This window comes from Otolemur garnettii, unplaced genomic scaffold (assembly GCF_000181295.1).
Source record: "Otolemur garnettii isolate 467f Iridium unplaced genomic scaffold, OtoGar3 scaffold00041, whole genome shotgun sequence".
NCBI lineage: Eukaryota > Metazoa > Chordata > Mammalia > Primates > Galagidae > Otolemur > Otolemur garnettii.
Window position 1 is genome coordinate 1,125,841 of NW_003852436.1, and position 14,106 is coordinate 1,139,946.

The following is a 14,106-nucleotide window of genomic DNA, read 5'->3' on the forward strand; positions in this document are numbered from 1 at the left end:
AAAATTAGTATTCAGGATTATAAAAATATGAAGTCAAGAGCAGTAACCACTAGATTCTGAGGAGACTTAGATACTGTCCCAGAGTATCTGCGTGGGCTTGGCAATTTGCTGACTTCTCTTGGTTTAGGTTTTCTCATCTATAAAATAGGGGTGTTGATACTATCTCTCTGCAATTCTATCATGGATCTGTGAGTGTGAATGTGTGGCGAGAACAAGAGAGGCAGCAGGCTAAGTATACAAAAAGGAGCATAAAAGTGCATTTTATTCTAAGAAGTAACTACTAGTAACTATTAGTCATAACGGAATCTACCTGTGCGCCTTCCACATGCTGTTTATTTATATTTAAATAAATCATTAGGTCCAGCTATTGAAGTAGATTTAATAGAATACCATCAACCAATAAATAAAGAAATACAAGTACCTTTCAGGTATAAGATCATCTTATTTTGAAAAAGAAATATTCCGTAATTTTTAAACCATGAGATAAGGTTTTATTTTACCACGTTAGAGGAAGCATGAAAGCTTTCAGGCCCCTTCTAGCATCTCCCAGGGCTTTACAAAGATGTTCATGACACTCTGAGAGCAAGGTATCGTGTATCACTCTTTCTACCAACAGATGGAGAGACTGAAGCATGAAGAGGTGACATGAGGTCACCGAGGAAGCAGGTGATGGACTGGCTTCTGGTCTCTTGCTGCAAACCCTGCTCCAATTTGTCTCTCTTATAAACAGCCATCAATAACTTTATCTCCAGGCTGAACATTGCCAACCAGGACCCACAGTGTGCTAAGCATTTGTGTGCAAATGAGATCTTCCCAGTCCTAGGGGAGAACACAGCGTGCTGGACAGGGATGGAGAAGAAAGAAACAATTGTTACCACTGGAGTCGGAAACTCCATCTAAGGCCTGTCTCGGTGAAATTCCTGAAATAAGGAAGTGGTAAGTGTTAAATTCCATATCATCAGTCAACCACTATTAACAGATAAGATCGTATAAACCTAATGGTAGGACTTCTAAATATTTACTGTATTTAAAAATGTATTTTTGATACCACACTTCGAGTTTTTCCTTTCTTGATATCAGAACTGCCAAGAAATAGACTGATGGCAAAATAATTAAAATTGCGTGTTAATGTTTATGTGTCGTGATAATGCATATCATCACATAGAAGTTAACCAAATGCTTACGTTGACAGAACATGTCTAGTTAAATATTAAAGTTGTGACCCATTTTCCCTTTACATTTTGTCTACTTAAATATGTACAGTTTCCCTTTAGGTATTTGGTCTGGCTCGACCACTAGTTTCGTCACCTTAGGCAAAGACCCTCAATCTCCTCCTCTATACAGGAGGCCAATCAGGTCTATCTCAGATTTTCCGCAGAGACTTTGTGTTTGTAGAAACACAGTGAAAACAACCCCTGGCACATATTGGGTGCTTAGTGAATGCTATTTCCATTTCCCCACCTTTGAATATATTTGTTATAAAATCTTTGAATTGTTGTACTTTCCTATACATTTCATAGACATTTTTCATAGTACTTCTGTATACATCTTTCATAATCCTATAAAGTAGCTAAGGAAGGTGGAATTATGTCTTCCACATGTGTAAGACAATTATGTCTCTGAAAGGTTAAGTGATTTGCTCAGAGTCACACAGCAAACTGGCACAGAACTAACTCCCGGATTCCTATCCCTGTGATCTTTCCTCTATCGCCTCCACTGACTGTACTCAAAGAAAGCACCTGGTTTCCAGCCCACCCCAAATCAATTTCAGCTCCCAAGATATAGCTCCTTGGTGCCTCTTTCTACCCCTCCCCGCACTGTAGCCCCAGTTTCAGTTCCATCCCCTTTTTCAGTGACTTCCTTCTACCTTCACCTGGGTCTGGAATCTCAGAGACTAATCTCCACAGCATATAAGTCAAAATGAACTGAGAGGAATGTTCTTTTAAATGAAAGAGGTTGAATTAGATACCACTATACAGCATGATAAAAATCATCCCAAATGTCACCAGTCCCTGGGGAACTTATTAATAATTAAGTATTTTTAGTTCACTTAGGAATGCAGATTCCATTTAACAAGAGAATGCACACTAAATATGTCCAGTATATTGCAGCTTGCAGTAGAATATGTTAGAGATCGCAGCTGGGTTTCTCCAGGACAGATGACAAAGTTAATGCAGGTATCAGTCTTTCCTAAAGGCAGCACAGGAGCCAAAAGTAGCATCCTGGATTGGTTTATAGAGATTGTGTTTATTAGGAGTGTTTATTAGAATGACTAATAATGGAAGAGACCACTTGGTGAGGGAAGGGATGGGCTGGAGGAAAACCGGGAGAAGCCCAAAGGAGATGGGATGATCTTGCAAAACACAGGGAAAAGCAGAGACCCAGTGTCTGCGGTGGAGGGGATCACTGTTCCCACACTGATTTTTAAGGTTATTAAGGAACAGATGAGGAAAACTATCGTTCATTCTGTATGTTCCACTTGATGGGAAGGCCATGTGCATTTTTATTTGGCTTACTCCTAAAAGATATATGGCCATGACTACACACACACACACAGTTCTTTAAAATGCAGTCTTGTGTGTGTGCGTGTGTTTAAGATATCTGATTCTCTTTTTCTTTTGTCTTTATTTCCTGGGCCAAGCTATAACACTGAGGAAGAAGGGAAAGGGGTGGGAGGGGAGAGAGTGGAGAGAGAGATGGGGGGGAAGAGGAAGAAAAGAGAAGTGCAAAAACAGGTCACCAATCTTCTCTTTCTGAGGTTTTCTGTTTCTTCCCACCCCCACTAAAAAAGGTGCCTTTTGAAGATGATCAAGGGGAAGGTGGAAGAGAGGGGGTGGGGAGAGAGAGAGAAAGAGAGAGGAATGTGGTGAGATGTGGGGAAATTGGTTGATCTAGTCATTAGCCTGGGAGGTCTAGCTGTGAGGAGTGATCTAGGTATGTTATTTAACCTCTCTCGGCTCCTTTCCCTACAATAGAAGTTTTCACGATCTTAGAGATCCCCTCTAGCCTTAATGTTAAAGACACCTAGGCTTGGGGCGGGGGAGGCCTCTTCTCAATCAATAATGCCTAAAAACTTTACAACCTTTTAGCAGAAAATGACTGTGAATAAATGCTCCTACTTCCTTGTTTTCCAAACGGAAACTTCGAAACACTGTGGCAAGCGGTGCCACTTCTTTCCTCCCTCACTTACAACACCTGCCAACCTAATAAAAGAGCCATAAATTTAGTTGTAAGGGCCCTAACAAAGGAGCAAAATCCTCTCCCACCAGGGACAGGCTATAAGCAGGAAGGAAGAACTGCAGAGAAAATAACTCTTGTGTCAAGTGTCACCTGTCTGGGCCCGGGGGGGGGGGGGGCAGCAAATCAGAGGAGAATTGATATAAAGAATAGGGCACCTGTGGCTCAGTGAGTAGAGTGCCAGCCCCATATACCAAGGGTGGCGGGTTCAAACCCGGCCTCAGCTGAACTGCAACAAAAAAAATAGCCAGGTGTTGTGATGGGCACTTGTAGTCCCAACTACTTGGGAGGCTGAGGCAAGAGAATCACCTAAGCCCAGGAGTTGGAGATTGCTGTGAGCTGTGATGCCCCAGCACTCTACTGAGGGTGATAAAGTGAGACTGTCTCTACAAACAAACAAACAAAAAAAATGGACTCTGCTGGCTTTGCTGCCTCTTAACTTCCATCCTAAAGTTATTGGGGTTCAAGGTCCAGCAAATAGTGCCTCAAGGAGACTTCCTGGTCTGAAAAAGGTGTGTATATGTCTGAGGAATCACTCCCAAGTGTTCTCTAAAACCAGTGCTTTCATTCTGGGGAGAGGGTTTGGAGAGCTATTTATCAAGTAGGAGTATAGGGAGAATCCGAGCAAGAGGGGCTGAGCTTCAAAGCAACTTGTGATTTAAAGACTATGAAAACAGTAGAGATTTAAAGCCAAATAGATTAATAAACTTAATGACCCTGGACAGTTTTCTTTAGTCACTGGTTTTCCTTTTCTGAAAGTCACTGTTGTTTTTTCCTGCTATAAACCAGCACATCCCAAATGGCAACAGTGTTTATAATTCAAACATTTATAGAAGCAGGTGGTGAGGTTTCCCATTTTTGCCTTAACACACATATAACACCACCAATAATCTGATAACTCCATGGCTTGGCTTGCTTTGTTCTGTTTTTTAAAAAAAATCTGGAACACTCTTTACTGTCAAGGATAATCATCAAAATTATGCTCATAACCAAGCGGGATCCCATCACCTGTGGTTCATATGTTGCTTCCAATAGGGGCTGTGGGGTCAGCAGATGGGGCGTGGCCTCTGTCTTCAGCAGGATTAACAGAAACTGTGTGTGTGTGTGTTTGTGTGTGTACTGTTACCTGGTTTAGTTGCTACACTTTCTGACTTGTCAGGCTCCTGGCATAGAAGAACATCTATGGAATTTCTAGGGCTCTAAGCATAACCACATATTTTCCAAGCTTGCAGGAGTAGGATCCAATTAACTCATTGCACAGATGATTATATTGTGGCCCTGATAGTTAGGAAGATTATAAGGGTGGGTCACCAGCTGGTTAGTCAGAGAACCAGGCATGGAACCTGGCCCTCTGGGCTCCTTGTCCTGTGATCTTGCTACTGAGGGTAGATTCTAGGAGATCTTTTTTACAGAATTTCCTTGAGCTTTGTACTCAGCTGGAGACAATAAATCATATTATAGGCTTATGTATCCAAAGTTGGTACCAGTCAGATGTCCCCTGGTACCCTGCACTTGTGCCCACACTGTTGCAAGGCCACATTTCTGCAGAGGGATAGAGCAGGAGCCTCCTGCTCCCACAGTACAAAGGTGCTTTTTCATCAACATCCTTTTTCCTTGTCCTGTAGTTAATTTCTCTTTGGTTTCAATTTCTTTTCCATCCGTGCCTATTCACTTATATTAGTTTGTGTATCAACACTTACAAAACTCACCTTTAAATTGGACAGCCACTAAACACCATGGCTACTCACACTCCCTGAGAAACAATTTCCGTTTGTGTAATATTTCTTATCTTCTCCTGATAGTGATCACATGATGAGTGGGTACTCTGAAATCATGTCTGTATCAAGCCTCTCCCTCTGAAGATGAGGTTAAATGACTTACCCAAGAACAGTAGCAAGAGCTGGGAACAGGATGATCTCCCTGGACTCACCGACTTTTTCTTCTTTCCATGATGCCACATCAGCAACTTACCAACATTTAGGGCCTCCCTTGGCTCTTGTCCAACCCCTGTTGGAGATACTCATGGGCAATGAGATGAGCATGACCTGTGTAGAGAAAAAATTGGGACAGGACAGGATAAGGTTGGAACGACCCAGCCCATACTGGCCAATCCACTGGCCACAAGCCATATGTACATATTTAAATTAAACTCAAATGAAATTAAAAGTTTCATTTCTCAGTTGCTCTAACCACCTTTCATGTGGTCAGCGGCCACAAGTGGCTAATGGCTACCACATTGGAGAGCTCAGATGGGGAACTTTTCTGTCATAGTAGAAACTTCTACACCCCATCAGGCCCAAATGATAATGATTACCATTTACTGAGCCCCTACAGCACATCATGCCCTACCCTTGGTGTTTTATGCCCCTTTTCATTAATCTTCATAAAGCCCATGAGGTAGTTGCACTTGATAAAGAAACTGATATTTAACATTCTTAATAATTTGCCCTCAGTGTTCAGTAGTAAATGGTAGAAATACGAACACAGATCTGTTAATAGCAAACTATGATATCTCTATTTCTCTAGGAGGGATTATATAGCAAATATTTATTGAGTACCTACTATGTGCACCTGTTCTAACAGATAGCATACATAATCATGGAATCCTCCATGAGGGAGGTAAGATTCTTATCCTTATTTTATAGATGAATAAATGAATACAGAGAAGTTGAGAAGCTCTCCTGTGGTCACCCAGCTAGTGAACCATAGAGTCAGATTTGAACCCAGGCAATCTGACTTAATAATCTGAGTGCCAAACCACTACACTCTCCATGAACAACTGGTAGTTGCTTCTGAGTTGCATTAAAGGCAACAACTGACCCGTGGCTTGTTGTTCCATGTTTGTTCACAGGGCCAATTGCTCTTTCCTGATAGGCTGCCTCACAGTGCTGGCTGTAGAAAGCCAAAGCTTGGAAGATTTGCTCCACATCCCCTTCCTACCGGCCAGCAAGCTCCATTGCTCTCTCTGCCAAGCTTGTATACCTAGATGTTGTCACAAAAAGTGGCGCCTGAGTAAGTCTTCACAGGGGTCCTTTGGCCTACTCCTTGGACTCTCCCACCACTGCTCACTCACAGGGCAAGTTCAAGAGTACCCTGTTGCCATTCTTTTTTGACATTTGGCCATCCCAGCGGATATCCCTTCAGCCCTAGTGGGCTGGCTGCATTCCAAAGCATGTTGGTGAATTTATCTTATCCTTTAATGTGAAGCAGTCTAGTAGCTGATCTTCATGAACTGGTTCCAGAAGTTGGCTGGGATAGTTGCAGCCCCGGTCTGTAGATTTTTATTTAGTTTGGTCTAAAACCAGGTGCCATATGGGCCCCATACTCCACCTGCCAGCCTCATCAAATCATTCTGATTTTCTTTGTTTGGTCTATTTTTTCATTGCTTTGATATTTTTAGAGCATTACTCCTATTTGAGAAGTGAAACTCAATGGAGGGTTTTTCTTATGTTTAAGTGGTGAAATTCTTTGGCCATCAATAGGCTTTTCATTGCATGGATAAGCATTTTAATCTTGGTCAACTTTTTCACTTTTCACACCCTTAGCAATATTATACCTCTGAAAGATGGGCCAAAGTCCTTTGAAGGTTGTTTCAAGCAGGATGGGTCAATAGTCCCATATAAAAATTCACAAATGACTTTAAGAGAAGATGGCCTGTGGGTTGTCAAGCTGGAAGTAATTCCCTGGAAGTACTGGAAGACCTGGAAACTTAGGTTTACGTCCTTGGGAACAAATAAATACTCAAGCCAGCCTCAAACTGTGAGTCTTGTGGACTAGTTATGGGGAATACCAGCAACTAACTGGCAAAACCTTCCTGGGGTCTCACTGAACTTATCTAGTCAGGTCAATAACTGGCTGTTGTGTCAGCCAACTCACATTATCAGCGACTTCTGTAAAATCAGAGGAAATGCTGCACTTCCTCCATGTGAGGTACCCAAGCACCACAGGAAAGTCACTCCAGCCTCACTCGTGCAGCCCAAATGCACGGCTGTCTTGCTAGGGTACACCTGACCTTATTGTGCAAGCACTGGTTTTCCATGATGCTGACCTGAATTTTGCTACAATAAAAAAGATAGAAAGTTTGTGAAAGCTGTCTTATAATTCTCAAATTATTTCCCCCTTCAAAAAAAACAATGAATAGGAAATCTTGCTATCAGTCCTTTGCACCGTCCATAAAAAAGAATGGTAAATACAGCTATTGAAATAGCTTCTTCCACTTCAGCTAGAAACTTTCCCCAGGTGCAGGGCTGTGACAATTCATGATTCCAGTTCCAGCTTCCTTAAGTTGGGGCAAATTCCTATTTTTAAACCAATCTGGTATAGACACGTGAAGAGGTGGTATTATACATTCCCCTCATTGGAGAAACTCAAGTACAAGCTGGTTGGCTCTGTAGGGAAGGTGCTGAGTGGGCTTTAGGAAGTGCTTGGGTGGCCAGACTAGATTTACCTAACTGAACCCTGGAAGGCTTTGATTTTAGCATGTCCTTTACCTGCAACCATCTGTATCCATAATGCTCTACTCTTTAAATAGATTACACTTTCCCTTCTCAAGGTCTTTGCTCATGCTTTTTTTCTTTTTCCTGAACATCAATATACCCCACTCTCGTACATGGCTAGTGCAGACTTTATTGTTCACATGTTGACTTAAATGTTTTCTGCTGGAAGGAACCATTTCTAATCCCTCTATGTAGATGCACCATGATATTCCCTATCTCTAAATCTGTTTATTTTTTTCCCCAAATGTATGCAGTTTGTAAGTGTGTCTATGTCTGTTGTTGGGTTGGTTGTGTATAGGCTGTAAGGAAGGATTCATGTCTATTACATTCATTAATGCTTATTACCTAACAAGCACTTAAATAATTTTTAAATGTCTGGATGAATGAATATTAAAATCAGATTTAAGTCATTTGTAGACTCTAAACTGCAGACCTTTTTAGCTGGAAGACATAGTTAGAGATGATCCATTCCATCATTTATCAGTAAAGTATAAATACCCCAGTTTCTTCTTTTTCTTATTCTCCAAGGTTGATGGTTGAACTGTATACATTTCTGATCACTATATAACTATTTGTGATTAGGTTACATGTTGAGACTTGGGTACTGTGCCATCAGAAATCCAAACAAAAGAAAAAAGTTGTTATTTTTTGTTTTGTTTGCATTTTAAACAATTTCTGGGGCTTGAAAATATACTGACAGTCTATCACTGTGCTTCCAGATCATTTGGAATAACTTACCATCCTTTGGACTCCACAAAGTCCCAGGTTGCCTGCCTGGAGTGGGTGAATACTCAAGGTCTTCCTCTGGTCCCGTGGGTGGACAAGGACCTTGCCTGTCTGACTCCTGGTGAACTCCCCAGGTGGGGGTTGGTCTCCTTAGATATGATAAGGACCAAAGTAAAAGGCATCAATGACCAGATGCATCAGAACAAAGAAGGAAGAAAGCATGGTCCTGAAAATAGAAATCACATCAAAAAATAGATGACGAGTTGATAATGCCTTGAAGCCTTTGTTCAGGAACACTCTGGCACTATAAAGGGAAAATGACACTGCCATATTCTTCTGTGAAGCGTGAGTCGGTTTCTCTTCAAGAGTTCTTCCCAAAGAAGGCCTTGTGGGTTGTGGCTAACTCCGTTTTCCATTTTTATCTAGATTTGTTCTTTAACGCAAGTGTTATTCTTTTTCAAGGATTGCTGTATCATCACATTAACAACAAGATAAACAAAATTTGACAAAAATTCACCAAAAACAATAAATGTGGTAATTGCATATTCTCCTCCTAGGTATTCCCTTTTGTTCTCAATTAAAATGCAGTTCCTGTAGTTGTGTATGCCATATTATTTGTTCACCTTAAATAAATACTTTTGAATCTAAAAATATAGCAGAAATAAAACTTTCTGAAAAAAAAAAGCTGAAACTTAGTATCACATCAAAAATAAGAAATGGATTTTAGGGGATCAGGATGGTTGAAGTTTCCTGACAAGTCAACACCATTCTAGTCCCTCATCTAGGGGGTTTATGGGTATATACTAAATGTCTAGCCCCAGATTTATGGCTGATTGGTATAAATGCCCATTCATATACCTTTGATTTGTTTAGACTTTAAAATATGAGGTAATTACACTCATTGGCAGGTATTTCATGAAAATTTCAAGTAGCATTTGGTCAGTTCCAAACTCTTATCATTAAAATGTACTCTGTTTGAATTCAGCACATGATTCTTAAGTGCGACCAGCAGTGAAATTTAGTGAGACCTCTACTAGAGAGTGGGGGTGCACAAGAGTTTGCCACTTCTAGGGGCATGGGCTCAGCCACATGTTTCTAACTATAATACAAGTAAGAGGTCCTGAAAATGACCGAGAAAGTTCAGAAAGAAGCAAAGTGACTAGTATTCACACCTGATCCACGCAGCAGCCTGGCTCTGTACCCTTCAGGCCATAGTGACCCGTCTCCTCCCACCCACCTGCAGTCTTTTCAATAGCAGCCTGCTAACATGAAGACTGAAAGATCTGACACAGCCTCCTTTTCTGTGCTCACGCGTCCCCACAACATGCTGGAACCAGCACATCAGAGCAGACGTATTCATAATAAAACCAAAAAGCAGTGACAGTGCTGACAACTTAACACCTGAGCCAAGTGCCAGCACTGAGGAGGTACGGGCAGGGAGGGGATGCCCTACTCTCAACCCTCTTTGAGAACACAGATTAGGGCTACTATTAACTCAGTGCTGCTGAGAGACTCTGGCTTAAGGTTTCTTCCTAGGTTCTTTGGTGTTGGTGCCTCAGGTGAGGTGAAAAAGGGTTTTTTAGACCCCAGACAGATATGGAACCAGCAGAGCTAACCAAGTGTGGGACAGGACCTTCACTATGAGTCCCACTTTGGCCAGTGGAAGCCTCATGGCTCTTTTGACTGTTGCTGGATTAGTTATTTATGTGTACATGTGTGTAGTTAAAACAGGCATAAAATTTTTAATCTCACATTGTGTTTCTCTGGGTCAGGATTTCATGGATACCTACAGCTTATCTGCAGGATTTTGGCCCAAGGTCTCTCACGAGGCCACGATGTTGGCAAAGGCTGCCGTCATCTGAAGGTGTGACTAGCACTAGAGGATCTGTTTCCAGGATGGCTCACTCACGTGCCTGCTGAGTTCTGCTGGCTGGTAGCAGGAGGCCTCAGTTCCGTGAAATGAGGACCACTTCATACACTTGCTTGCTTGAGAGTTCTTATGACATGTTGCCCAGCTTACCCCAGGATGAGTGATACAAGAGACAGCAAAGTAGAAGCCACATTGTCTTTTCTGGGCTTGGAATTCATACTGTCATTCTGCAATATTCACTTGGTTATGGGTCAGCCCTGCTCATGTGGGAAGGGAATAAATAACATGAGTACATCTTGGAGGCTGCCTGGTGACCAGGGAAATTGGTCTGCCCAATGCCAGAATGTCTCCCTAGAGCTATACAAATCTGATGCTCATGGAAACTCACGAGTATCCTTTTAGAGAAGGGTCCACAGTTCATGACCCTCTACTTGCCTTGGGGTGGGGGGTGGCTCAGTGCCAGCCACCATCTCTCTGCTTGGTTAGCAGCGTGCACATGGGGAGTGCTAAGAAGGAGCTCCCAGTGAGCCTGGCACACACCACTGCTCAGAATGCAACTTTAAAGCCAGGTCCACTCCCAGCTGGGGTTTTGCACTAAAATGGGCATTCAGAGGCCCTAAAGAGTTAATAAACCTACTGTAGTGTCTGTTATACCTGTGAGGCTCTGGGGAGAATGTGGATTTCTGCTCTTTTCCAGAAGGGAGGGGTAAAAAAACCTTGCTGACTCAGACCTGGAGTAGAGAAGCTAATTGTTAGCAGTTGCTGGTTCACCTGTGGTGGACCTGGGTGGAAATTCCAGTGAACCTCTGTCATTTTCTGCATGATAATTTCCACCGTGAAATTTAAATTTTTAAATTTACTGAAGGTAGTACATACCAGAAATTATATAATAATTCATAACATAATGAATATATTATCACTGCTGATCTTCACAGGGTTCCTGTGAATATCATGACCACGGTTTTGTAGGAAAGGGAACTGAAGCTCAGGGCGGTCATGTGGCCAGCCCACCTTCCCTGCTAGCAAATGAGGGAGCCAGGATTCCCACTGGGTGTGTCCTACTCCAAAGCCCTTTCAGAACTCTCCAAAAGAGAAGGGGGCATAAATCACAGGGGAATGTATGTCCAGGGAGGAAGGAGAGGAGGAGGGCCCAAGGCTGCTCCACGGCAGGCGGGCTTGGAGGATGGTGGGGGCTGGAGCAGCTGAGAGAAAGCTGGAATCTCCTGTTGGGAGCGACCATTCTCATGGCCCTTCCCTTGGCTCACCAGTTGGAATGCCTGCTCCCGAGCCTAGGCAACAGTGATGCCAGCTCTATCTCAAGGGCTGCAAACTCTGCATCTCCCTCCTCCAGGGAAACTTAGGTGGTTAATGATAATAGTTACTCTATGGTAGGCCTCCGGCTAAGTTAGGAGTCACTTTAAAAAAAAAAAAAACTCTCACAACACTCTTATGAGGTATGTATTACCGCCTGCACTTGGTAGCTGTAGAGAGAGCGGGTGGAGGGGTGGGTGAGTTGAGTTTAGGAACATCCTCAAGGTCACAGAGCTCCTAGTGTCAACGCTAATGTTTCAATCCAGGCCTCTGACTTTTCAGGCCATCAGGGCTCCTAACACCGTGTTCCACCAGGCGGAGGTGGCGGAGTCGCACGACCGCGTGGGCCGTTCATCTTCGCGCAGACTGACACCCCCAGCCTCCCCCACAGAGGGCGCGGGGAACCAGCGGCTCCTCCTTAAGGAGACTCGTTGAGGGACCCGAGCAAGGCCCCTCCCGCTCTCGGGCTCAGCCTGCCCCGGCAGCCCGCGGGCGGGTCCCGAATCCTCCCTCTGTCCCCGGCCTTCGGAGTCGGAGAGCAACCCACGCCCGGCTGCACAGCGTTTAGGGTGGGCTTGGGCTCCGACGCCCGGGAGGGCCGAGCTGGGGGGCGAGCTGCACCGGCTTGGGTGGGCGTCAGGCACAGCGCCGCGTGGGGCTCCGCGCCCGGCCCCCCACGTCCCTCCCACGGTCTGCCCGCTCCTCTGGCGGGAGCCGGGGCGGGCTGGGCCGCGGCAGCCCCGCGCCCAGGGCCGGGAGGGCGGAGGGAGGAGAGCGGAGGGAGAAGGAGGAGGGAGGAGGGACAGAGCCCCCGGCTTCTGGGTGCCCAGGGCCTGGAGGCTTTGTGTATTCGGAACCGGATTCCCCCACCTCTCTTCCCTGCCTCCCATTCCGGCTTTCTTTTCCCCTGACCGAAGTCCCAGTAGAGTATCCAGCAATTAGCACGCGAGGAGGGGGTGGAAGGAGGCGGCGGCGGCGGCGGCCGGGAGTGGGGGCGGCGAGACCCCCCCAGTCGGCCGCGCTCCCGCCAGCGCTGCCTTCGTGCGCCACCTACCGGCTGCTCGGGGCCGCTGCGGCGCCCGCCAGAGCTGTTCCTAGGCAGATCTTGATCTCCGCGGACAATAGACAATGGGATTTTTTTTGGAACAATGATTTATTGGGGGGTGGGGGGGGATAAGGAGGAAGAAGGGAGGGAGGGAGGAAGCAGCAGTGTGTTTGTCATCGCTTTAGAAAAAATCTCTGTTCTATCATTGTTTCTGCATATCCATTATATTGAGGACAAAAGAATCCCGTTCTGGAACAACAAAGCAGAGGGAAATGTTTTCTGTGGCTGACATTTAATTGTGTGCGCAAGGTGCTACACTATCATGGGGAGACACTGCAGAATGGAATAGGGCACAGCTTCGGTTCAAAAGCCTGACTTTTCTGCTGTTCGTACATGTGCCCCATTTTATATTGTCTCCCATATCTCCGCTCATGTTACACTCTACACACAAGGTAACGTTTCCATATAGTTTTCTAACCATCGCAAGGGTTCCTTGGGGATTATTTTCGCACCACCTCCAGGGTCTGTTCTTTTACAGCTAACAGGGATAATCATGTTTTGCTTCACAACCTCTGTACGTGTTTCTTACTTGACAGCATCCTAGTTTTCAGAAGCCATTAGGGATCTTGGAAAACTCTTAGTCCAGCCCTCTCATTTTACAGATGAAAGAGGTAGAATGCCTTGTGCAAAGTTACACAAAATAATCAGAGGCAGCCCCAGAACTCTTCTTTCCTAATTGCTGGCCCCTGGCCCTGCTCTTCCGTGTCCCGACGCCCACACTCGCTGACTTGCTCACTCCAGGGCCTCCTGTTTGGCAAGAGAAACCCATACACGGTGAGTGTGTTGCACAAAGATGGGTGAATACCCTGGCCGAGGGCCAGAAGTGCAAGCTGCCTGGATTGGTAGCAATCCCTTTCACTCCCCTTTTCACGCCATCCCCTCTATACAGCAAAGAAAGAGACACCATGGGTGTTGTCTTCATATCCTTGTTTTATTATTTTGTTAAGATACGTTAACATGTAAAACCTATTGCACTTATCCACAGCTTTACAGAAAACCTTTTTCCTGGGAGGCAGGGCTTGAGTTCCACCTCAGATCCAGGACATAGGAATAACTATCTTCCATCTTTGAAAATTATGTTCAGTGGTCTTTTGGCAAAAGTGGTTTGCCTTTGGGAACTTGAATAATACAGATGTCTTTCTAAGGTTCATGAAAAATCTTTAGGGAGATGTAGATGGCTGATCATGCCGTAGAACAAAGACATTTTCCTTATGCCACCTTCCCAACCATACTACAACAGACAACGCCCCCCCCTTTAAACCATTACTGTGTCACTCAGACAGAAGGATTTTCAAGTCTTAGATGAGGAGCTCAGTAAACATCTCTCCACATCCAAAATAAGTCAACCCATCATGAAAACC